General features: G+C 35.7%; 1 protein-coding gene across 3 annotated transcripts in view; it reads right to left on the minus strand.

The window, feature by feature from the left end:
• elfn2b (extracellular leucine-rich repeat and fibronectin type III domain containing 2b) overlaps window positions 1–24,878 on the minus strand; it is a 121,650-nt gene that overhangs the window by 78,198 nt on the left and 18,574 nt on the right. For 2 of the 3 annotated variants that reach the window (XM_030141308.1, XM_030141306.1), the window contains exon 2: window positions 6,110–6,249. The gene's annotated coding sequence lies outside the window, so the exon portion shown is untranslated. Of the gene's footprint in view, window positions 1–3,339; window positions 3,342–6,109; window positions 6,250–24,878 lie in introns of all 3 variants that reach the window. The other variant, XM_030141307.1, reaches the window with a different exon arrangement.

Raw genomic sequence — 24,878 nt, forward strand, 5'->3', positions numbered from 1 at the left:
TTGTGTCCTTGGGCAAGACACTTCATCCTCCTTGCCTCCAGTGCCACTCACACTGGTGTATGAAGGCGTATGAATGTTTGGTGGTGGTCGGAGGGGCCGTAGGTGTGAACTGGCAGCCATGCTTCTGTCAGTCTGCCCCAGGCCAACTGTGACTACATATGTAGTTTACCACCACCAGAGGGAGAATGTGAGAGCGAATCAATAATGTAAAGGGCTTTGGGTGTCTAGAAAAGCGCTATATAAAATCCAATCCATTATTATTAGATATTTTTTGTTGTTTTAAGAGTTAATTTCTTATTTTAAGTGTTCATACATGTGTAGACATGCTTATTACCTCTGCCAAGGAGGTTGGTTTGTCTGTCTGTCTGTCCGTGTGCAAGATAACTCAAAAAGTTATGGACGGATTTGGATGAAAATTTCAGGAAATGCTGAAACCGGCACAAGGAACAAATGATTAAATTTTGGTGGTGATCGGGGGGTGGGGGGCAGATCTGTCTTGGCGGAGGTCTGCACTCTCTGAGTGCTTTTCTTGTTTCTATATGTAACAATCTTAATTCAAAAATTCTTGTTAAGTGAAATTATCTTGCTTCATGGACGGATATTTTTCTTGTTTTGAGTACCTTTTCCCTTAGATTTAGAGTTTTTATCTTGTTTATAAACACCCCTTTTTAGCAGTGCAGGATTTGAGAATTCTTGAAAATCCTAAGTGTTACAGCCATAATGCAAATAAGTGGAAAAGAATTTAATTTTGTAAAGTACAATGTTTAATTTGAATGTTTGAAAGAAATTACTGTTACTTAATTTGTCATGTTAATCTTAAGTTTAATATTGCTTAATTATTAACATCTGTATTGCATTATTCTGTTAAAATAGTAAGCTGCGTCAGCCAGTAGGGGCTCAGAGCGCAACAGTCTTTGACCGTGACCAGAGCCGTCGGGATGACGTAAGCAAGGTAGGCAGTTGCCTAGGGCCCCCTTGCTGAAGAGGGCCCCCGATGGCTGCATGGTCATTTATCTGTACAACTAATTAAAAACCATCCATTGTAAACAAACCACCACAGTGAGACAGCGCTAACCCTCTCCTGTACTGTTTTGTGATTGGGGCCCCCTAAACTAGGGGGATTCCCCCTATGCAATGACAAACGCTATGAGGGTCATACAGAAATGTCTGCCCTCGCGCACCCCCCACTTGCTGTCAGTGGAACAAACGGTCTGTCCACACTGAGCAAGGCGGCGTGAGCGTTTAAAAACAATATCAATGATGAAGCGCTCCTACCCTTCAGGGTTTGCAAAAAGACAAAAAACGAAAGAAGAGGAAAAACACCAACGACACAGCGGTAAGTATTAAGTAAACCATTGTTTTCTCCAAATAGGCTACAACTGTGTGATATGTTTGAAAGTGTGCGAACAAAAGCCCTCACATCAGTGACCAAACACACAGATAGATGTTAGCATGAGAGGGAGAGGATTCAGTTCAAGAACTAATCATATACACACAACACAACTGTGTTCTGTTGAAGAATTTAAGGAGAATAAACACAACTTCTCCATCACCCTTTTCTACTGTTGTACAGCGTTCCAAAACTTCTTTGGAGCTAAATAATTTGGATGTGGAGGGCCGAAGTACGACAGCATTAACAGTATTTAGTCCTGAAAAGCCAAAGCTAAGCCTACTGAAGTGTTTTCACTTACTCTGGACGGTTGTCTGCCCCCTGATGCGGTCACCCACACAACTTTATTCCAAACAAAATCGTCTGGTCCTATGAATCCCATCCACTTTGGACAAAGAATCCATCAAGTTCCATGGACATTTTCGGTTAGCTAGCAATTTCCGTTGGTGATCTGTCCATCCCATTAGGAGAAAAATGTCCCTTTTCCTTTGCGTTTGTCCGTCTCATCAGTACGTCTGTTCCTTGTGTGTCAGCTGGTTTAGGCACAGAAGAGGACTAGAGTAGGACTGCAGCAAAAGTTTGTATTTTCAAGCCAACATTTGTTCAGTCCCTGACATCAGCTCTGTGCCCTCACTGCGTTTTTTCTTCACGTTCAAGGCAAGCACACGTAAACAATACATGAGGCGTTCAGGAACAATTAGAATAATTAGGAAATTACAACACTTTTCAAAATCGTCAAATATTTAGAATATTCAAATACAACATCAAAAAAATGAATGGCGGTGTCTGTGAACCATGTCTGTGAACCATGTAATCACAATCCTACATTTTAAACTCTGTAATTATCTATATTTCCCACACTTGCCCATCAACACATCACAACACTTTGCACCATGTGCTCAGGTAGTTTTGCCGATGAGGTCTGACGTTACATTTTGGTGCATTATGGGAAGTGAAGTTCTTCTCCTGCAAAGTTACTATCAAATCCTCTGCACTTTAATCATATACTTGTAGAATAAGGACAAAGGTAAGCCTACTCACCAAATGCCTTTTTTTTTTTTTTCTTTTTTAGGCACTTTGCTTAAATTTCTGTCAGCGCCAATTGATAGTGACAATTTGTATCATTCCCATCAACAATGCCTAACTGAAGACACTGTGTCCTTTAATACACTCTGGTGGATACTCTGTGTTGCGTAATACAGGGTAATTCATGACTCATTAAATGCACCAGAAAACAGGAAATCGCATCTGGATTTTATTTTTCTTCTTCAGTGATTGAACCACCACATCTTCGCGTATTAGGGGCCTCACTTTACTTTCTTGCCTAGGGCCCCCAGATATCTTGAAACGGCCCTGACCGTGACTACATGACTCTCATTGATCTCCTGTAAGGGATGAAAGATTCTTTATTTTTTGTAATGTTATTCTTGTAATGTGAATCATTTTCTTTAGTAAATAGTTCAAACTTTCAAAGAAGGCTTGCGTCAATGACTTTAGCTCAAGAACTGGACACAGAACGGAATTTTAAGAAACTGCACCTACACTAAGAAATATTAATATAAACAGTATGTCTAATCAGTTCAGTTCACATTTTATTTACAAATCGATTAAAATATGTATGCAACTTGTATTCATAATTTACAGCAAGATATAATTTTGTAAAAAGGGTAACCCCAGAAGCGATCCATAGTTTATAAATGGGGACCCTAATCTAATATTTCACATTCCCGTGGAAAAGAGAAGACACTTTTCCTAGCTTTTGTGTCTACCCACAGATTTGAGCTGTAGAATCACATCAGAAGGAAGACAGTGATCATTACAATCACATATTTAACCTTCATATCTTAAAAGATACAGAAAAACTGAACTAAATGGGTTCTAAAGGTTAAAGTTGCAACTTAGTGTGACCCCTGACCCTTTGACAAGAAGCAGCACAAACAATTACAAACATCTAACATGTGTTGAATGAAAAATAATGCAGTAAATCTCACACTTTCCAAACAAAAGGGTTAAATACATGTTAAGTGCAAAGGGAGGTCACACTAAATACTACCTCTTTGGTTTATAGAAGCTGTTTTTTTCCCTGAAATGTTCGTTTTTGCTGCACATACTTGCCATATATCCAGATTTCACCCTAAATACAGAGACTGAGAGATGCATATATGTGGTCATAATATTTCTACAAACCCAAAAAACGAATGTTGGTTTAATACATAGCACAATACTGGAAGGTAATTATTAAAATTAGTCCCAGTATATATGCTTTATTTAACCAGGTGAAATCCTCATTGAGATTAAAATCTATTTTCCAAGCGTGACTTCACCAAGAGAGCAGTAGACAGTGTTACAACAAACAACTTCTTAAATAAATAAAATACAAAATGAATAAGATGAAAAAAACATGAGTTGAAGAACAATTTCAGTTCAAATTTAAAAGCAATCACACAGATCAATGAAAACATCAAGAATAATGAGAAAAACCATCGAGCGCTGAGTGTGTCATAAATACACTGAAAACTGCTGTGTCTCTATTGGTGCCACAGTTCATATCATATCATCCTCTATATTTCTGATAAATCATAATTTTTTATTAACAGTGATTATATGTGGGACCTCTCTTCTTCTCATGCTATTGTCAGCAGCCCTGGTTCTGTCTGTGGTAACACTAATTAACATAATGACATATGATCACCGTCATATGGCACTGAAACTTAATTTCAGATAAAATGAGACTGGGTGCGTTTTTTTTTTTTTTTCTTACATTACATTCTGTATAGAGTAGCGAGGCTTTCTTCAGCACAGCTCAGTTCAGTAGGCGGGAGTGGAGCGCAAAGAAGACATAATTACAACAATTACTTCTTTTACTTTATCTCTGCCTGACACACACTGCACACTCACATATGCACACACAGACAGAATATAATAGCTGTGTTAAGAGGAGTACTGTCGGCACTAATGACAGTGTTGCCAGCAAAATAAGTGCGATAAATGCAGGAAAGATGGCATAATAGATGTCTATGAAGACACTAACCAGTGCTTTCAAACCGTGTGCCAAAAGCATAATGCTGTCCATACACACTGCTACAGTGATGCACATGACACAAACACACTGAAGCATACACAATAGCGTGAACCCTTGACCTATTAAAAGGCACTGCATGTGTTTAATAATGAGGTTTTTACCACTGTGTTTAAGAAGACGGCAGTGAAGTCAGATAAAGGTTGTGTGATTCCTGTGAACACACACACACGTTCTGTCACATGTGGTGAATGACTTCCAACAGCACTGATTTGAAGCTGATTGTATTAGTCAAGTTCCCATGATTATGACCCTGCAATGTTAGTACTAGGGCTGAAAGATATATCGTTACAGTATCGATATCGAGATATGAACATTCAAGATATTAATATCGAAAAAGCAATGATATAAACGATATAGATTTTATGTTAATGTTGATGACTGGCAGTGAGTTCTTATAAATAAAACTGCACTTTTCACATTCTTTTGTATTACGATGTTTGTATTTTACTGAAAAATTCTTGGTTTTCACCGAACCCGTAGTCATATCGTATCTTATCGATATTGAGATATCTGGCATGAGTATCGAGATATGAAATTTGTCCATATCGTTCAGCCCTAGTTAATACCAGTAAACTTTTTTTAATGGAAATGTGTCACATATGGTTAGTAGAGCTAAATTAACTTGGTTACTAACTTGGTTACATTTCTCAGAATTCAAGATGGCATCCTCCGCCATCTTGAATTTTCATCAATTTTCAACGTTTGTTCTCGTTGACAAAGAAAATCGCATAATATATCGTTTTGTAGGGTTTCCAGGATGGGGAGTCCATTTCTGATGTCATTTTTTTGGATACAGGTCAAATTTTGAATGTGAATTAAATTATAGGAACACATTGACTTCAACTAGATATTGAAAAGACTGCGTCGACCAAGTGTGCCACCATTTTTTTTTTTTTTTTCAAAACATTGGTTGTCAGTACATGTATAAACAAGCAAGGGGAACATTCGGTTAGACGTCATAATAAAAGGCTTTGTCAGTCTTTGGAAACTGATATTATTCTGATTACTTGATTTTGACAGCACATGACTTTGTGTGTGTGTGGTTTTTTTTTTTTTTTTATGTGAATAAAAATTTGGAAAAATTGACAATAATGAACAATTACATGTGACTTGTTGCTTACTTATCAATAAGCATAATGGTATCAGGGTTCTCTTGGTTTGGTAGGTGGATACATTTATGGTTGACAGGTATACATGTACTTCTGCATCTTGCTTTGCAGGATGAGCAATGGATTCTGTAAACATGGTCTGAAATTTGGAAATCCGCAATGCCATAATTATCACTTTCACAGCAAATGGTTAAAAACCTTTTCTCTTCTCTTTTCAGAGTGATCAATAGAGTGATCAGCACCCCATCGTCACTTGCCAAATACTCATAGGCCAATCGCATTCTGAGAAATACTCAAGGTTGCACAATTAGCAACCAAGTTCATTTTGCTGTACTAACCATATGTAACACATTTCCATTTAAAACGTTTACTGGTATTAGCATTGCAGGGTCTGTTATGGGAAGTATAAGAGTGGCAACTTAACTATATCAGTCGCTCCCAGAAGTGAAAATTCAAAACTGTAAAACTCAACGTTCTCAACTGAAATCACAGAGAAACACTATAATGAAAAATAAAAGCATCTCCTACCTGTTTCCTCCCTTCGTTGCTCCCTCGATCTGTCACTATTTGGCTGTGTTTATAGGAACACAATAAGGCTCTTTCCTTTCATGTGGCTACTCTGTTGTGTATCCTTCATGAAGACAGAGGGGGCGGTCCAGTGTCCAGAGCTGAAATAAAAAAAGATAACACCAAAAATATATATTAAAAAAACAATAATACCAAGAAAAAAAATCCTTAATATATTATATCTATCTACAATAACAGATAGATGGAAAGCAGTCTACTTAGAGGGTAATACATCTAATAATCCTCTCTATTTATTGCATCTATCTGACTCACTCTGTCCTTTTGTCTTTTCATTTCTTTCTAGCTTTCTCTCCCTTTTCAGCAACACATTTCCATTCCATTGCAGTGGTTCAGATCAATTAATATCACCAGTGCAGACAAGCAGGATAACAATAATGATGACAATAATGGCTGATGAAGCATCAGAAGGGTACAAGGTGACAGATGGCTGGATCTGTAAGTGGTGTGTGTGTATATATATAAATATATATAATGAGATACTACCTATCTTCCTATTTCAGTCACAGAGCAGGACACCTGTCACAACACACCTCAAGCCATCAGCACACAACACACTGCCTATATATGAATAATTTCTGCAAATAACTGTCAGGGAATCTGACATACACAGCCCCCTTTTCTCTCTTTCTGTTGGTATCTTCTCTTTGCCTTTCTTCATCTGTCTCTGTCCCTCTCTCTCTTTCTCGCTCTCCCTCCAGTACTTTTACCCTCTCTATGACACACACATACATACAGATACACACATACCGACACACACATGCAGTCTAAGTCAGTTAGGGAGAGCCCGGCTGGCTGCCCTAAAGTGAGCAGAGCATGACATCTCATTTTCAGCAATAATACTGAGCCCATCCCGCTCCTCCCTTGCAAGTTAAATGGAGAAACAGCACCGCATTACACATGATTACAACCAGGCACGAATGGTGGGCATGTGAGAGAACATACACACATTAGAAAAACACACATCCACTCCTATTAAAATGTACTCATAAGTGATATGACCACGCATACAAAGCATGTTCTGCACCTACCCTGCAGACTCTTATCCACTTAACCAAACATATGCATATAGACGCACAGGCACTCTGGCTTTCATGCTGATTTCTGAACCAGATTAGCAGTGAATCCCCAGTGTTGCTAGCTGCAGGAAAACTAAAATTCTAACATGCAAAAAAAAAAAAAAAAAAAGACAAAAACAGACACCAAAATAGATCTAACTGAAGATGTGTGTGTTCCAGTGTTTATGTCTCTGCCTGGTAAAATAAGATTCAAAGTACTGTTAGAATTGGAGATATTCTTTGCCAATTCTTCAACTTTATCTAAAAATATTTCTCCCCATACCTCAAAAGATGCCACGTAATCTTTAAAAAAAATACTCGTATCAGCTTTGTGCAGATTTTTAAGACATAGTAGATGACTTTATTCTTTACGTAAGGGGGTGAAAATAGATTTCAAAGGGAAGCTGCGTCTGTCAGTTGAGCTCAGAGTAAACATCACCCACATGTACTATATATTCATGCATGAACGATTTCCATTTTGCAAACTCCATGGGCTTTTCTCATGGGATATACTCAGGTTGAATTGTCAATCTTTTACTCTAAGAGTTATTATTACTTTCTAGTGATATAGTATTCATGATGCCTAGAGGACGTCTTTATATTTAACCCATAAACACCCAAACAACCCCAGCAGATTCTCAAACTATCTACTGATCTAAAATGTTTAACCTTTTCATGCATAGTGGTCACTCCAGTGGACAGTTATTCACCAGCTGTTCTCTTTTATATTCATGGGTTTTGTTGGTTTAGTTCCATATCAGCCAACATTCACTGACATTCATACCATTACTGTCACTTTGCTGTTCTTCATAAACCTGATCTGCACTAACATGTTTGAGTGTAAATCACCTGTTATTTGTTAGCCACAAATGTTTGTTGGTTTTTTTTTTGCATGTTATTTCCATGACATGAGTAAAAGTAGGATTAGAGTATGTTAAAATGCGAGAAAACATCAGATTTGCAGCATTAACAATGTTTTTATTTCATTGTTTTCATATCACTTTCTTACGGAACAGGATTAGGGCCACTGGACTTTAATCTCAGAATTCTGACTTTTTTTCCTCAGAATTCTGACTTTAAACTCTGAATTTTGATGTTAATCTCAGAATTCTGACTTTTTTTTCCTCAGAATTCTGACTTTAAACTCAGAATTCTGACTTTAATCTCAGAATTCTGATTTTTTTTCCCTCAGAATTCTGACTTTAAACTCAGAATTCTGACTTTAAACTCTGAATTTTGACGTTAATCTCAGAATTCTAAATTTTTTCTCCGAATTCTGACTTTTTTCTCAGAATTCTGACTTTAATCTCGGAATTCTGACTTTTTTTTCTCATAATAATAATAAGAAATACATATTGGACCTTAGTTTATTGTATTATTGTCCAGTGGCCCTAATCCTCTTCTGTACTTTCTGATATTGGGTTTTAAACACACATTTCTTTACTTCAAAAATTAAATACATGGATATTTTTGTAACTCCATGAAAAAAAAAATGATCGCATTGTTTATTTTTTCATGTGTAAGGAGGAATAAAAACACTCAAGAAAAAAATCTTTACTAAGGTTCTCGTAATTCATGCATGAAAGGGTTAAAATCTTCTGAACCACTAATCCTATCAATACATGTAAATAATTGGTGTAAAATGCACCTTGTTGTCTTTTCGTGGTCATTAGATATGACCCATTTGGTGAATGTTTAGTGAACATGGAAACACCGTCATCTTCTACAACATTGATTCACCAGTAAAACTCATGGAGTTGGATCAATGACAGTGGATGGAAACACTTGTTTTTACATTAAGTTATCAATATATTTGCTGAAAAAGTCACTTTTTCTTCACTTTTCCACGTTTCTTCTTCCCGCCCCTTTTCGGGCATGTAAATGGAACTATTGTGCTGTTCTTCTGCGTAAGACTGTTGTGATTTTTGATATTTGTATTATTATGTATGTTTTCCTAGTTTGTATATAGGTTAAATTTCATTGCATGTTCGGAATAAATCACTAAATAAAAAAAAAAAATCAACCCTCAGCTTTAATCTGAGCTTTTATGAACATCTATATGATCAGTAAATGAAATACAGGAAAATACCCAAATTTTACTGAAAAAAATGCAAAATACAGAGGATAATATTACAATAAATGGTGATAAATCAGTAAAGAAAGTTTAAATAGAGAGTAAAATTCATTTGGAAAGTGACATAAAAGTAGTACTGGGTCTTTATGGGTTGAATGAATGAATGAATGAAATCTTTATTTCGAACATGAAGACAATAAAATAAAAACAAAATGAACCAGTAAAATATAAGTACTGGTACATAAATGATTGATAAGCAAAAAAACACAAAAATAAATACATAAATAATAATAATAATAATGATAATAATAATAATAATAATAATAAGAAGAAGAAGAAGAAGAAGAAGAAGATAAAGAAAACAAAGGAAATTGAATTATACATGCTCGAAAAGGAGTAGGAAGAAGTAAAAACTTATGTACTCCTACCCCCAATTACTATTCCTTATGATCACTATATAGCGATTATTATTTTGCATGAATATCAATAAAATCATAATAATGATAATAATAATAATAATAATATTGTTACTGTTGTTGTTTAAAGTGGTTAAAGTGATACTGTACGTGAGAAGCTATGAAATCTATAAGCTACAAAAGGAAAAACCCTTATAGTTTTGAACTTCATAATCTCTCACTTTCTGTGTGTTGTGTACCTTATTGCCCATAAAATGCAAAGAAAAATGTTGTATTGCTCCCTCGCTGAACAACATCGTACAGTAGCATGCTTTCTATCTGGTCCCAACGGCATTCTCAATAATGGATGGACACTGTGTTTGACTACCGTCTCACTTCCCACTGTTATTTATAATAGCCAAATGATGTAGACGCAAAACACTTAAGTATTGAAAGCCACTCAACCACAACAAAATTGCAACATACGTCTTACAGTGGACAAGAGATGACCCAGAAAAGACTAGCTAGTATGCTTACAGAGCCAGTATGCACATATGTGAAAGCCTTACTCATAGCTGGGTGCAGTCAGCACTTTTATAACCTCCACACCCTCTCAATCCATGGGTAGGTTTCAAAAGTGGTTTACAGAGTCGCAGGTGTGTGGGTTGGTGTGTATTTGTGTTGCTTCACACTTTGTATTTATAGAGTTGAAATATACGTATGAGGTTAAAGGGACAAAGATGGAGAGAACGTCAAGCAGGAGGAGAAGAGTCAAGTAGGTATGATAACAAGAAAGAAGTATGGAATTGATTAATGTAAAAACAAAAAAAAAAAAAAGACTTTTTGTGAAATGTACAGAACAGTAGTCAGACAATGTGCTTTGTTCATACGACATGAAATTACCAACAATCTCCGTGTGGTTGTTTTGACTGTGAATGAAAAAGACTTAAAGAGGAGGCATTCAGAGCAAAAGTGGGAGATGATTTAAAATGTCCTCAAACCAACAAACGCACTCAAAAGCAAAGCCAACTAAATCAAAACAAAGTGCTTTTTATATCGAGCTTTGTGCTTGAGAGTTGTTTATGCTGCTATTGCCAATGAAATCACACTTCCAGAGCAGGTATGTTTGATGAAGCGATGCCTGTGAGCTAGTTCAGACGGACAACTGGAGCTGATACGTACTATAACGACATGCTTCTTTACGCACCAACACACCCTCCAATTTGGCGGTCTGTTTAAAGTACAACAAATTCCCAGGTCTCCCTCTTGACTCACCACTGCTGCTGCCGCTTCTCTTTAAACCCCTTCCATCATCCCAGCATCCACCTGTGTCCATCACTCCTAAACACTTATACAGGATGTATCAAAAAAAAAAAAAACTATACATTTTGAAAAATTACCCCCAGTTCTGCATTTGAAAATTTTTGGAATTTTCTTTTATGGACATCGGTAGGTAGGAGACTGGTGGATATTTGTCCAAATTTACAGACGCAGGTTTTCATGCATGAGTGAGCAGGGGCAAATTGGACAATCCAAGTTAAAACTGGTTTGCGCGAAGTAGTGGTGGGATTTAAATCCAATCACAGGACATGGGAGGGGACAATGGGCATCCATGTTGTTTTCCACAAAATTGGAAAACAAGGGCTTCATTTCATTTATTTGGGTGTTGCGTTTCACCAGCAAACATTCACTAAACATCCAGTAAACAAACATGTACACACCCATGCTCGAAAAGGAGCAGGACGAAGAAAATTTTATATTTCCTGGCCCCTTCTAAATAATAATAACCTTAATGGTTAGCCATTCACAACTAGCTATAAAATCATACTGTATAAAGTCAGACAAACCAAACTAAATACATCCAAAGATAGTAAAAAATGAATACAAAACCAAGTGCAAAACTACATGTCCAGAAAGTACAAAACATATGTAAATATACTCAGTGCCAATGACAACGCAACACTTGAATGTGTTTTATTGTTCCTGAGCTGCATCAATATGTTTAAGTTTCACCTGTATAAGATAATCCCAGACAATTTCTTAACAACCTGAGACGGGTTGAGCTATTGTCACACTTGAATGAACTTGTCTGCATTCATAAGACTTGTTTTTCTCATTGCTCAGCAATGAACTGCTCAACTTAAGGAATTGTGGTCAGTTAACCCTTTCATGCATGAATTATGAGAACCTTAATCAAGATTTTTTTTTTTTCCCGAGTGTTTTTATTCCTCTTTAGGCATGAAAAAAAAAACAATGTGATTGAATTTTTTTTTTTTTTTTAAATCAACCTGTTTTTCATGGAGTTACAAAAATGTCCACTCAGCTACATCATGAATTTTATTCTTGAAGCAAAGAAACATGGATTTAAAACCCAATATCATAAAGTGATATGAAAACAGTGAAATGAAACCATGTTTAATGCAGCTAATCTCATGTTTTCTCATATTTTAACATATTCTAATACTAGTTATTACTCACTTCATGGAGATAATATGCAAAAAATAAATATTAATGATTGATTTCCACTCAAGAACCAATCAAGAACAGCAAAGTTACAATAATGGTATGAATTGCAGTTTATGAGATGATGCATAAGTGTCCACTGTGTTGGTTGATATGGAACTAAAACAACAAAACCCATGAATATACAACAGTAAAGCTGTAGAGTAACTGTCCACTGTAGTGACCACTATGCATGAAAGGGTTAAGGAGTGGTCATGTTCTGTATATAAAGGCAAGCTGAAAAGCACGAAAATTATTTGCAATAACTCAGCGATGCCTAGACTGACACGTGACCAAAGATGCCGTGCTATGGGGTTCCTGAAGGCCGGAATTTCTGCTCGGCAGGTGGCGCGCCGTTTTGGATGCAATGTGTCCACCATAGTCAGGATGCAACAGAGGCATGAAGAAACTGGCTCAACTGCAGACAGACCTCGGCCTGGACGAGCACGTGTGACCACGCAACAGCAGGATCGCTACACTGAGCTGCAGCACCTCCGGGACCGCTTGTGACTTTTGGTTTTGGGGGTCCTTGAGTTTCTTTCTTTATCCTTATTTTTTGTCAACAAATTTGGATGTGATTTTTTATTTTTACTGTATAGAAATGGCCTATGATTAATTCCAAAGAGCTTATGGAATAAAAATCCTCATCGATTTAAAAAAAATATAAGAATCTTCAAGTGTTGCGTTTCATTGGCACTGAGTATATATACCTGACAAAACTATGCAAAAACATTATACCAGACCAAAATAAGCAAATATATATGTCACAAGATGCAGTACAAATACAAAGCAAAATGTAAAATATTATAACTGTTCATATAATCTCATTGTTTTTTCTTTATACCGTTTTTTCAGTTGGAATATGTTTTTACAGTTCTTCACTTCATTATAAAGAGAATTCCAGAGTTTAACTCCCACCACTGAAACACACATCTGCTTCAAAGTTGTCCGTGCACACTGGTGCTTGAAATGACCTTTCCTTCTATGTTCTTCATTCTCTGAAGTGAAGACAAACAGTTCTTGTAATGTAGCTGGTAGTACTTTACTTTTGGCCTTGAACATAACAAGTAGTGTCTGTAGTTTAACTACAGTAGCTCCTGCCATTTCAATAATCCAGAATTAATAAAATAGGGTTAGGGTTAGATTGTCCCCTCCCATGACCTTTGATTGGATTTAAATCCCACCGCTACGTCACACAAACCAGTTTAAACTTGGATTGCGCAATTTGCCCCTGCTCACTAATTTGGACAAATCTCCACCAATCCCCTTCCTACCAACGTCCATAAAAGAAAATTCCAAAAATTATCAATGCGTAACTGGGGGTAATTTTTCAAAAAGTATATAATTTTTTTTTTTTTTTTTGATACACCCTGTAGTATATGTAAATGTCTGCAGAACCTCCACACCAAACTCTAAAGGTTATAGACATACTGCATATTTGAGTATTCCCATTCCATTCTGACAAAACAGCCTTGGGTATAAATGTTCGGTTTCTGAACAATAATGTGAGTTGGAATAAATATAATAGTAAAATGTCAAAACATGCCAATTAAGTAGAGAAGTCTTGCTGGGTGCCACGATGGTAGTATTTTATAATCCATCCATCTGAGTTGGCAGTCTCTACATTTCACACACTAATATTATCTCTGCAGTTTCGCACAAAGCCACAAAAAGGCGTCATCTGTGGACATACATATGCTTCTTTTAACAGCGGGGAATGGGATGCGAGTACATGTTGGAGAAGACAGTAATTAGACTCACAGTGCTGATCAGTGTAGACACTACAATTACCTCTATAACCAGCTGGTTCACCAAGCAGCCTACAATACTAGCACCATTATCTGTAGGTGGGTGCACAGTGGTCGTTATACTCAATTCTTATCAGTATTGCTTATGTCAAATGAGCAGTTTGCCATACTGTTAAATGAGAGACTATATTTTTGGCGATGAAAGATCTCTACTTGAATTAATTCTCGTAGACTTACTTCAGTTGATTACTTATATACGCTTCAATGGATGGCTTATCCTCTGAATCTGAACAACCAATTGTTTATTTTGAGCATCAAATGTGTGCTGTTGGTTGCTGCACTCAAACCTTTCTTAATTAGTCTGATGTGATGTTTACGTGACAGGAGATATAGACACTCACAATCTTGCTGTACGTGATTTCTTGGTGTGCCAAAGAGCAACGAAAGATACTTAATTATGCTTGAATTGCTTCTTCATGCTTTGCTGCATACAGATTTATAATACTATACATGATAAAAGATTGTTTTTTTGTAGTGAATGTGCTGGAGTCTATCCCAACTACCAATGGGTAAAGGCGGGGACACCCTGGATGTGTCACTAGTTCATTGTGGGACTAAAATATACAGCCAGACACAGATTTTTATAACACGCCCCCCAAAGGGGAAGCAAGGGGTATTGTTTTGGTTTGTTTGTAAACACACTAGCAGCAAAACTATTGGTTGAATTCATACCAAATTGGGTTTATAGATTGCCAGTGACCCAGAATAGATCTCATTACATTTCGGGAAAAGTAGGTCACAGTTACAATTTTTTATGAATTTTTAAAATCTTTTTTTTTTCACCATTTACTTATAACGGGCAAAATTTCAAATGTGTCTGTAGCAGCAAAATTAATGGGTCAATTCATACCAAATTTGGTTTATAGATTGCCAGTGATCCAGACTAGATGGGAAAAGTACATCAAAGTTTTATTTTTCTTATGAATTTTTTAAATCTTTTTTTTTTTCCCATTTACTTATAATGGGTGAAATTTCTCATGTCTGTAGAAGCAAAACTATTGGTTGGATTCAAACTAAATTGACTTTATTGATTGCCAGTGACCCAGAATGGATTTCATTACATTTTGGGAACAGCAGGTCAAAGTTCAAATTTTTTATAAATTTTAAAAATCTTCCCATTTACTTACCATGGGTGAAGCATGTGTGAGGGGCGGGGTTTGTTGTGCCTGGCACTACTTGTTTATTTATTTGTTGCATGGAGCTACATAACAACATCAGTTGCACAGTGCACATCTGAGTAATTCCCATGTAATTTGATTATGCAAACAAGTACAGATGCAGCACAACTTTTCAGTCATCAAGACTGGAAACCAGTTCAGTATGATTTATATCTTGAAAACATCCTGTATATGTTGCTTCTTACTAAGTGGTAGAAATGTCTGTGTACTTAGAAAGGAGATGAAACCCACCTACTTTGGTATAATTCATTATATCAAACAAATCTATATTGTTAGGAACATGAGTGGCTTTTTGTCTGTTTTAAAATAATACTGAAAAGTAAAGTAACAAGTGTCAGTGAGTTACCAGTGTTTTGAGCAGGAGAAAGCAGATTAATCAGCCAATACATATGAAAATGTACCAAAAAAAACCAAAACACTGAACTACCTTCAATGAACTGTCTTCGATATGTGTTAGTAGTTACTGACAACTGTTGAATATAAAAGACATGTGAAGCCCCTGAAATGTATTGGTTTAATTTTTATACTTCTAGTCATTATTTTTTTATAACATGTACAAGGTAATTGACTTGATAACCTCACACAAGATATTTATCTTATTTGCATGTAATAATTTTTCTCATTATTTTGTGCATGTTACTGTGTTACTAGACAAAATAAACACCACTTGCCAAGACACTGGGGGTTCTTATTAACCCATAAAGACCCAAACCTCCACCGTCGACCAAAACCATCTACTGATCTAAACTGTTTAATACCTGTTAATCCACTAATCCTATCAATCCATGTAAATAATTGGTGTAAAATTCAGTTATTCATCTGTACATGGTCATCAGATATGACCCATATGGATGCCCAGAGGCTCTGTAGTTACCATGGAAACACCATCATCTTCTACAACATTGATTCACCAGTAAAACCCAAAGAGTTGGATCAATGACACTGGATGGACACACTAGTTTTTACATTCCATTATTGATATCTTTGCTGAAAAAGTCATATTTTCTTACGTTTTCTCTCTTTCTAATATAATAACCCTCAACTTTAATCTGAGCTTTAATGAACATCTACATGATCAGTGAATTAAATATAGGAAAATACATGATTTACACAGAAAAAAAGCAAAATAAGGAAGATAATATTACAATCAATGGTAATAAATCACTTAGGAAAGGTTAAATAAGGAGAAAAAAATATTTGGGAACTGACACAAAAATAGCACTGGGTCTTTATGGGTTAATGGAGATAAAACTTGATGGTGCACCACCAATTCATTTATTTATTTATTTTTAATATTAACCCTGTAAAGCCTGAACCATTAAATCCCTGAAAGAAAATTCCAGTTATTTGAAACTGGAGCCTTTATTGGTCCTTCTGAACAACCCCCCAATTTTTTTTTTTTTTTAATATCAATTTCAATGTATGAGTTTCAATTTTGTATCATATTTGATACATTGGGTCTCAGTGCTCAAATATTATTAATTTTGAACAAACAAAAACATAATATATAACAAACATGTCTAACAAATTGGTAATTCCTTTTCAAAATTGCTAAAGTTCTGCCTCCTTCCTCATTAATGACAATCTTGTAGTGTCACTGGAAAGGCCTCTGGTGAACAAAAACCTCCCCCCTGGTGGATTATCTGTGTATTGCATGTCCCTAATTGTACACATCAGGTTTTTCAAAAATTAATATCACACTGATCATGTAGAGGGCTTCAAAACTAATGTATCAAATATGATAAGTTTGGCTTTATAGGGTTAAGTCAGTATTTATAAAAAGAAGTTCAATGTAAGTCTATGGCATTCAGGACTTTTTGGAGTCACTTTCAGCATTTATTAAGTCGCTGAAATGACTTAGTGTTTAATATGACACTCTCAGTCGCACTCCTCTCCACCTCCACAGTCTTGATCTAAATATAGGTACTTGTTAGGTGATGTTATGGACGGTTTGTGCACTAATTATATACAGGTTTACCCTTTTATTCATTCCCCATCTGTATGCATAAAACCCACATCCTGCGAGGGCAAACACCGAGGTTGTCAAACAAAGACAAAGATTAAACATTTTGAGGAGAGCAGGTGTGAGAAGCAAAGTTACGTCACAAAGCCGAGGGTGGCAGGTGTACCAACTGAGTTAATGTTTGAGAAGGAGTCCACATCTGGGAAATGTGACATTACTGATTAGATATCATTGCCCATGAGGATGAGGTAGACGTTTTTGGAAAGCTGTCCGTCCATACTTGAAGAAAAAAAAAAAGTCATTGAGATTTTTATAGCCAATTAAAACGTTAGACATATTTCACCGGGGAGAGTAGAAGAAACTGTCTGCATAATGAGTGTAGTCTGAAGAAGAATCGGAAAAAAAAAGAAATATGTCATTCACCAACAGCATGACCAAATTTCCTTCCCCTCAAAAGAAGTTTCTTCATTTAATTATAATTGGGACTAAGGGACTGGTAAATTGACACTCAGTGGTTCCAACCTGCCTGCTCTGCTGACAGAGTGGAAAGATTGAAAGGAGGGAGTTCTGAAGCTGAAGCGACTAACAAACACAGTCTATCTCCAATGCCCACCCATCTGTTTTTCTGTCTCTGTCTTTCCTTCGAGGAACATGTGTCCTTAGTACTGCCAGGCAAAAGCTGCCACTGAGGCTCCTAACTGCACAGCTTCAGGCAGGTGAAATGGAGAGAGTGAAGCAGAGGGAGACAAAGATATCATTAGGAAGAGAAACTGAGTGACAAAAGATGAAGAAAAAAAAAAAAGAAGTGACATTTGACATCGCTGCAGGCACAGTGTTTTTCAGGACTTGTCATAGTTTGTCCATAGCCTTGTTTATGCCTGTGTGTGTTACTGTATTTACTGATTGTGTTTTTACATAAATCTGCCTTCTTTAAGGTATCCTGAGAAAATAATGAATGGGAAAATGTTTAACCCATAAAGACCCAAACACCCACCTGCGACCAAAATCATCTACTGATATAAAATGTGGAATAACTGTTGATCCACTAATTCTGTCAATACATGTAAATAATTGGTGCAAAATACAGTGTGTCATCGTTTCACAGTCATCAGAAATGACTCATTTGGATGTTCAGAGGCTCTGTAGTGAACGTGGAAACACTGTCAACATTGACTCACAAGTAAAACCCATGGAGTTTGATAAATGACAATGGATGGAGACACTTGGTTTATGTTCAGTTAATGATAGATTTAGCTGAAAAAGTCACTTTATCTTCAATTTTCTCCATTTCTGATATAATAACCCGCAACTTTGATTTCAACTTGGATAAATATCTATATGATTAGAAAACTATATATAGGGAAATACATGATTTTCACTTAAAAACACTAAATACAGAGGATAATATTATAATAAATGGTGATAAATGACTTAAGAAAGCTTAAAAATAGAGAGAAATTGTTTGGATACTGCCAGAAAAGTAGCACTGGGTGTGTGATTTTATACAATGTCAATTCAACAAAAAGAAAAAAAAAAGTTGGGGTGTTGTTTAAAATGTAATAATTAACCCTTTCACGCACAGTGGTCACTCCAGTGGGCAGCTATTCAAAGTTGTTCTCTTGTATATTCATGGATTTGGTTGTTTTATTTTTTTATTTATTTATTTTGCATATCTGAGTAATAACTAGAGACCCAGGAAAGGAAAAGTTTTGGCTTTTTTACATTGAATAATTGTCTTGATTGTTTTTTCAGATAGATTTTTTTTTTTTTTTTTTTTATGGAATGTCCTTTGCAGTGGACAGCATTTATTTATTTTTTATTTTTGTATTTATTTATTTAATAAAGCTGTAAAACTCTTGTCCCCTACAGAGGACAAAAATGCATTGCTGGGTCTCAGGAGGTTCTAGAATATTAAAATGTGAGAACAGATTAACAGCATTAAAAAAATGTATTTCATAGTTTTCACACAGTATGTCAGTAAATGCATGGTGTCCGGCTGAATGGACATTTTTGTAACCCCATGAAAAATAGGTTCATAAAAAGAAAAAATTCAATCATATTGCTTTTTTCACACCAAAAGAGGAATAAAAATACTCAGGAAAAAAAAATCTTGATTAAGGTTCTCATAATTCTTGCATGAAAGGGTTAAAGTTCTCATAATTTGTGCATGAAAGGGTTAAATGAAATTATTGCAGATCTTATAAACCCATATTATGTATATGTATACTTTGTCTCCAAAAAGTTCAATCAAAGGCTGGATAAGTACATGGTATTAGAAAGAGCCAGCTGGAGGACTATTTTGCAACTAATCGCATGATTTGTCAACAAACCAGTGACATGACTGGATACAAAGCAAGAGCATCTTAGAGAAGAAGAGTCTGTCAGAAACAAAGACGAGCAGAGGTTCACCAGTCTGTGAAAAACTACATCTATAAATAGTGGAAGTGTCTCTCAATGTAAAATTGTGCAGACTTTGAATATCTCATCATCTGCACTGTATTACATAATTATAAAACTGTGACAAACTGGAGAAAATTCTGTGCACACAGGACAAGGCTGAAAATCAATTCTGGACGCCCCCGATCTTTGGGTCCTCAGGCTGCACTGTATTAAAACCAGACATGATTCGGCATACTGAATATAGTAATTTGCTGCATCATGCAAAATATGATAAAGATGACTCAGGACTATAGCCTGTATCCGACAATAATAGGAGAACAGTCCTTTCTCAAAAGCGTCGCCTCATTTGCACCAAAATATCGAAATGTGTCAGATATAAAATTATACAGCTTAAATTATTACATCGAGGTTATATCACACCTTACATACAAAATATAATGAACAAGGAAAAAATAAGTTTGTGCTGGCATGGTCGTAGGGCAGAAGGCACACTAATGCATATGCTGTGAAGTTATTTGGAGTGTTGTTGTTGAAAAAAGATCTTTTCTGTTTGATGTGCAGATATCAGCATGTCCAATGGAATGCCTACTAGGAATAAGAAGCCAAAATGTCAAATCAAATATAACGGACAAAATACTGTCACTGGGATTTCTATTAGCAAAGCGCATTATAATGATAAACTGGAAAGAACGCAAACACAACTGTTTTAGTATAAACTGGTACAGGGACTTTCTGGACCTCCTTTCTATGGAACAGGTCTCACGTTTTTGGACTCTCCCAGTAAATTTAAAACACCAGATTCATGGACCTCTGTCAAGTCTTGTTTGCTTAAAAAATACATTAATTTGATGGTCTTGTACTTTTGTAAGATAAGATAAGATAAGATAAGATAAGATAAGATAAGACTTTATTGATCCCTTCATGGGGAAATGTAATAGTTTATTGCAGCAATATGCAACAAAAAGAAAGGCAGGTAAAAAAAAAAAGTTTTTAAAAGTATAAAAAATTAAGTATAAAATTTAAAGATATTTACATATTTGCATCGTGAATTTTTTTTGTGTAACAAATTGTATGAATGTAAGCTCTGTAACCCCCCACCCCCATCCCAGCCTTGTCTGTTTATGTAAGTGTATTATTTTTATGACTGTTAGAAAATATCAATTTAAAAAAAAAGATCTTCTCAGTTCTCAGATGTTTACAGACTGTTGATAAAAGAAAAAGGAAAGCTACGCAGTGGGAAATATGACCTTGTCCTGACTTTTTGAAGACATGTCACTGCAATAAAACTTATAAAATTGTACATTTTCTCAGTTTAAACATAAGGTATTTATCCATGTCTTTCCAGGATGGACGGATATGGGTTCATGAGATTTACAAATCATTCCCTTCTCTTCTGTATTTACTGTAAATAGACATTACAAACTCACATTAAAATAGTCCTTTGGTTAGAAATGGGCTTTTACCACATGAATTATCCATATTTCAGATTTTTTCTTTCACTTTACTTCAACACCTACAGATTTTTTTGTGTTCCTTACTTATATTTATCTACCAAATGAGTCCAAACCTTAAGAATCCACATCAAAGGGTCCTCCACTTTCATCACAAACCCTTCAGCATGCTGCACAAATGAATAATGACAATTCATTCCAGTGAAAAACAAAAAGGTTTAGTCGCCTGCCAACAAACCACAATAGAAGCCTATGTTTTGACTAAACCTTTGGCAGAAGGGTTTAGGTTTTGGACTGGCTAGAGTTGTGATGCTCTCTGGTAGAACACTGTGGATTAAAGGGAGAATGGGGAATTTCATAATCCTGCCCCATCTCTCTATCTCTATCTCTCTCTCATTGTCAGTCGATGGGTGAAAGACAAATCTCTGTCAAGTGGAGATGCCGTCAGAAAAATGTGACGTCAGGATACAGCTGATTCTCATGACCTCTGACCAGAAAACAGAACGAAAACAAGTGTTCAGAGAACGCAAACCTCCGCCAAGCACCCCGAACAGTGTGCATGTGTGGATCGACTATTTCTTTTTAACCCTTTCATGCATGAATTATGAGAACCTTAGTCAAGATTTTTTTTTTTTTCTGGAGTGTTTTTATACCTCCTTAGGCATAAAAAAAAAAAATTGCGACTGAGTTTTTTTTTTTTTCCATGGAGTTACAAAAATGTCCATCCATTTAATTTTTTAAGTAAAGAAATATGTATTTAAAACCCAATATCAGAAAATAAAATGAAAACAATGAAATAAAAACATTTTTAAGGATGCTAATTTGATGTTTTCTCACATTTTAACATACTCTAATGCTAGTTATTACCTCATATAATATGCAAAAAACAACTCTTTTTGTCTAACAAATAACTGATTTACACTTAAACATGTTACTGCAGATCAGGTTTATCAAGAACAGCAAAGTTATAGTAATGGTATAAATTGCAGTGTATTATGGGATGTTGCATAAGTGTCCACTGTGTTGGTTCATATGGAACTAAAACAACAAAACCTATGAATATACAAGAGAACAACTGGAGAAGAACTGTCCACTGTAGTGACTGCAATGCATGAAAGGGTTAAATTAAACAGTTTCAGGGTTGTACCGTACAGCAGAAAAAGTTGAACCTTGGTACCAGTCATGTGTATGTCAAATTATATTAAATTCCAATCAATATTTGTTGAGATATAAGGAAAAATGTGTCATAAATAGGATTTTCAATGTTAAACTGAATTGTCCACAGAGTCCACATTCCACAGTGGATGTGGACAATTTTGTGGCAGTTACAAGATATTGTTATAAGCTATCAAACTGGAGGCTAATCGGAGTCGTTTTTAATTTTTTATGAATTTTCAAAAATTGCTCAATGATGAGAGATAGGAAAATTTGAGATTTTGTGACCTTGCTGTGACCTTGAACTTTGGCCTACTTGGCCCAAAATTGAATGGGTTCGCCCCAGGGCCTAAGCCTATCTGTGGGTAAAATTTGGTAAAGATGGTTGTAATAGTTTTCCAGCAAAGTTGCAAACAAACAAACACACAAACAAACACACAAAGCAAAATGATCACAATACCTCCTGGTGGAAGTAATAAGGGTGATAAACAAAAGACACCATCAAGCTATTTACTTATTATTATACAGACAATGTGGGACTTTGATAATAAGTTATTGTTATTATTGGGATAAGTTATGATTATTAACATAAATGTCAAGTGTATCACCAGTAACATGAAAAGAAAACAGAGTGCAGAGCTCTGCTTTAATGAGCTAATTATTTTTTACCCAAATTTCGGCAAACAGACAGGGTTTCTGCTTTTAACTGTGATGTGAAAAATAGCACCAACTGTTTCCTTGTTTGCGCTGCTGTATTGTGTTTATAAGAGCATGCTGAACATGAATCTAATAAATTATTTATATTAATATATTATTCATTTATTTGTGTTCAAGTCATTATGGATAACGATTAATAGTTGTAATATTTATTGGAATTTGGGCTTATTAAAATATATGCAGGAAAGGAAAAGCATGTGATATTCTGAATCCACGTATTCATATACATTGAACAGAGATATGATATGATATGATATGATATGATATGATATGATATATGATATGATATGATATGATATGATATGATATGATATGATATGATATGATATGATATGATATATTCTTGTCACAGTCCAATCAGTTGCATAACATTTGAAGTAATGGCTCAGTCTACAAATGACATTCCTAAAATATCTCTTTTCATTTTTCTTGTTTATTTACGCAGGCTGAGTAATTTATTCCTGCCTGAAATGTGAATTATATATTACATCTTAATTAGAAACCTAATTTGCAAGAACATTTATTTAATTTACACAATAATTGTATTTTCTGAGTGTAAAAAGAAAAGTCTGATTTCCTGAATGCCCTCATATATTTATTCCTGTAAATAAAAATCACATTTTTCCAATAGAAAATAGAAGTTTTTTAAGATTATTTTTCTTCCCTTGCGAACCGTAGCACAATACACTGCCAGATCCACACATTCTCACACACACTCGTCTAAGCTTTTTGTCGCCTGGCCGGTGGATTAAGTGAGAGCATTTGTGAAATCATTTGGACCCCTAGGGTGTAAAGAGGAGTCCAGACTTGGTGTATTTATGTGCACGTACAGTATATGTGTGTGTGCTGTGGACAGTATTTAACTTAGATTTGTACACATTTTACAGCGTATGTCTGCTGGTGTTTCAGGCCTGTGTTTCTTTTCTGTACAGTATACTAGCAAAACTGCAGTTAATGAAATAAAAAAAGTACTGGGAAGTGAAAAAAATGGACTTCTCTTGGCTTGTTTTAACAGAGGATGTGCAACAATCAATATTATTATTGACTGAGGGAGATGTAGCATTTGTTTAACTATTGATTACCTCCAGCCAACAGCTTATTTCTACATTTTATCCTCCATGGTTCCAGACCCTGAGAACTGACTAAGCAGCCCTGAACATGTGAAGCAGCAAAGAAAAAGTACATTTCTTAACACCTTAGGTATGAATGGAGGTATAGTCTGCGGATATTGGGAAATCAATTGGAACAGTGGAAGCAGATTCCCAGCGTAGATGTGTGTCTGCAGGCTGAGGGTTACACTGAAAGATGTTTCTCCCTTTAATTCACTGAAATAAACCAGAATTATGGTTCCTAACACAAACATCTGTCTGTCTGTTTGTCTTCTGTCCGTCCATGAAGCACAAACAGCAGTGCCTCTGGCATGTCGGTAAAACTGTCTGAGTCTTTCTCTTCTATCTTTCACACCTATTCCATCTTTTCCATCTCACTTTATGTGTTTTGTGAACTGCGACGAAAGCAAAAATAAAAGGAAACTAAAAGAACTGACAAATAAAAAGGATGAACGACAGATAAGAAAATGAAACTTTAACTTAAATATTATATATATATATTTTGCTACATGGTACATTTATTTGTGTATTTGGGGACCCTAATAGTTCATAAAGTTTGAATTTGAACCCTCCAGGTGCTGCAAAGGTATCTTTATATTCATTTTGGCAAAAATCGAGTGGATTTCTACAATCCGTTTTAATTCCTTCTTAATTTGTTACGTCTATAGCTAGTTACATCACGACATTTGCACATATAAGGTCAAGACTTCCGATGAACATTTCTCCGAATATGCCATATTGTTTATTAGCAGCAGCGGTTGTAATCCATACTGAAAATATGTCCAAACTTTGAGCTGATTACCTAAAAGGTTCAGTTGTTGGTTGAATGGGACAGAGCAGCACTGTCAACAACCTGGAGGGGGTGGGGCCTGAAGTGACTCATGTGCATTTAACCCTGTAAA

Source organism: Sphaeramia orbicularis, chromosome 8, assembly GCF_902148855.1.
Source record: "Sphaeramia orbicularis chromosome 8, fSphaOr1.1, whole genome shotgun sequence".
NCBI lineage: Eukaryota > Metazoa > Chordata > Actinopteri > Kurtiformes > Apogonidae > Sphaeramia > Sphaeramia orbicularis.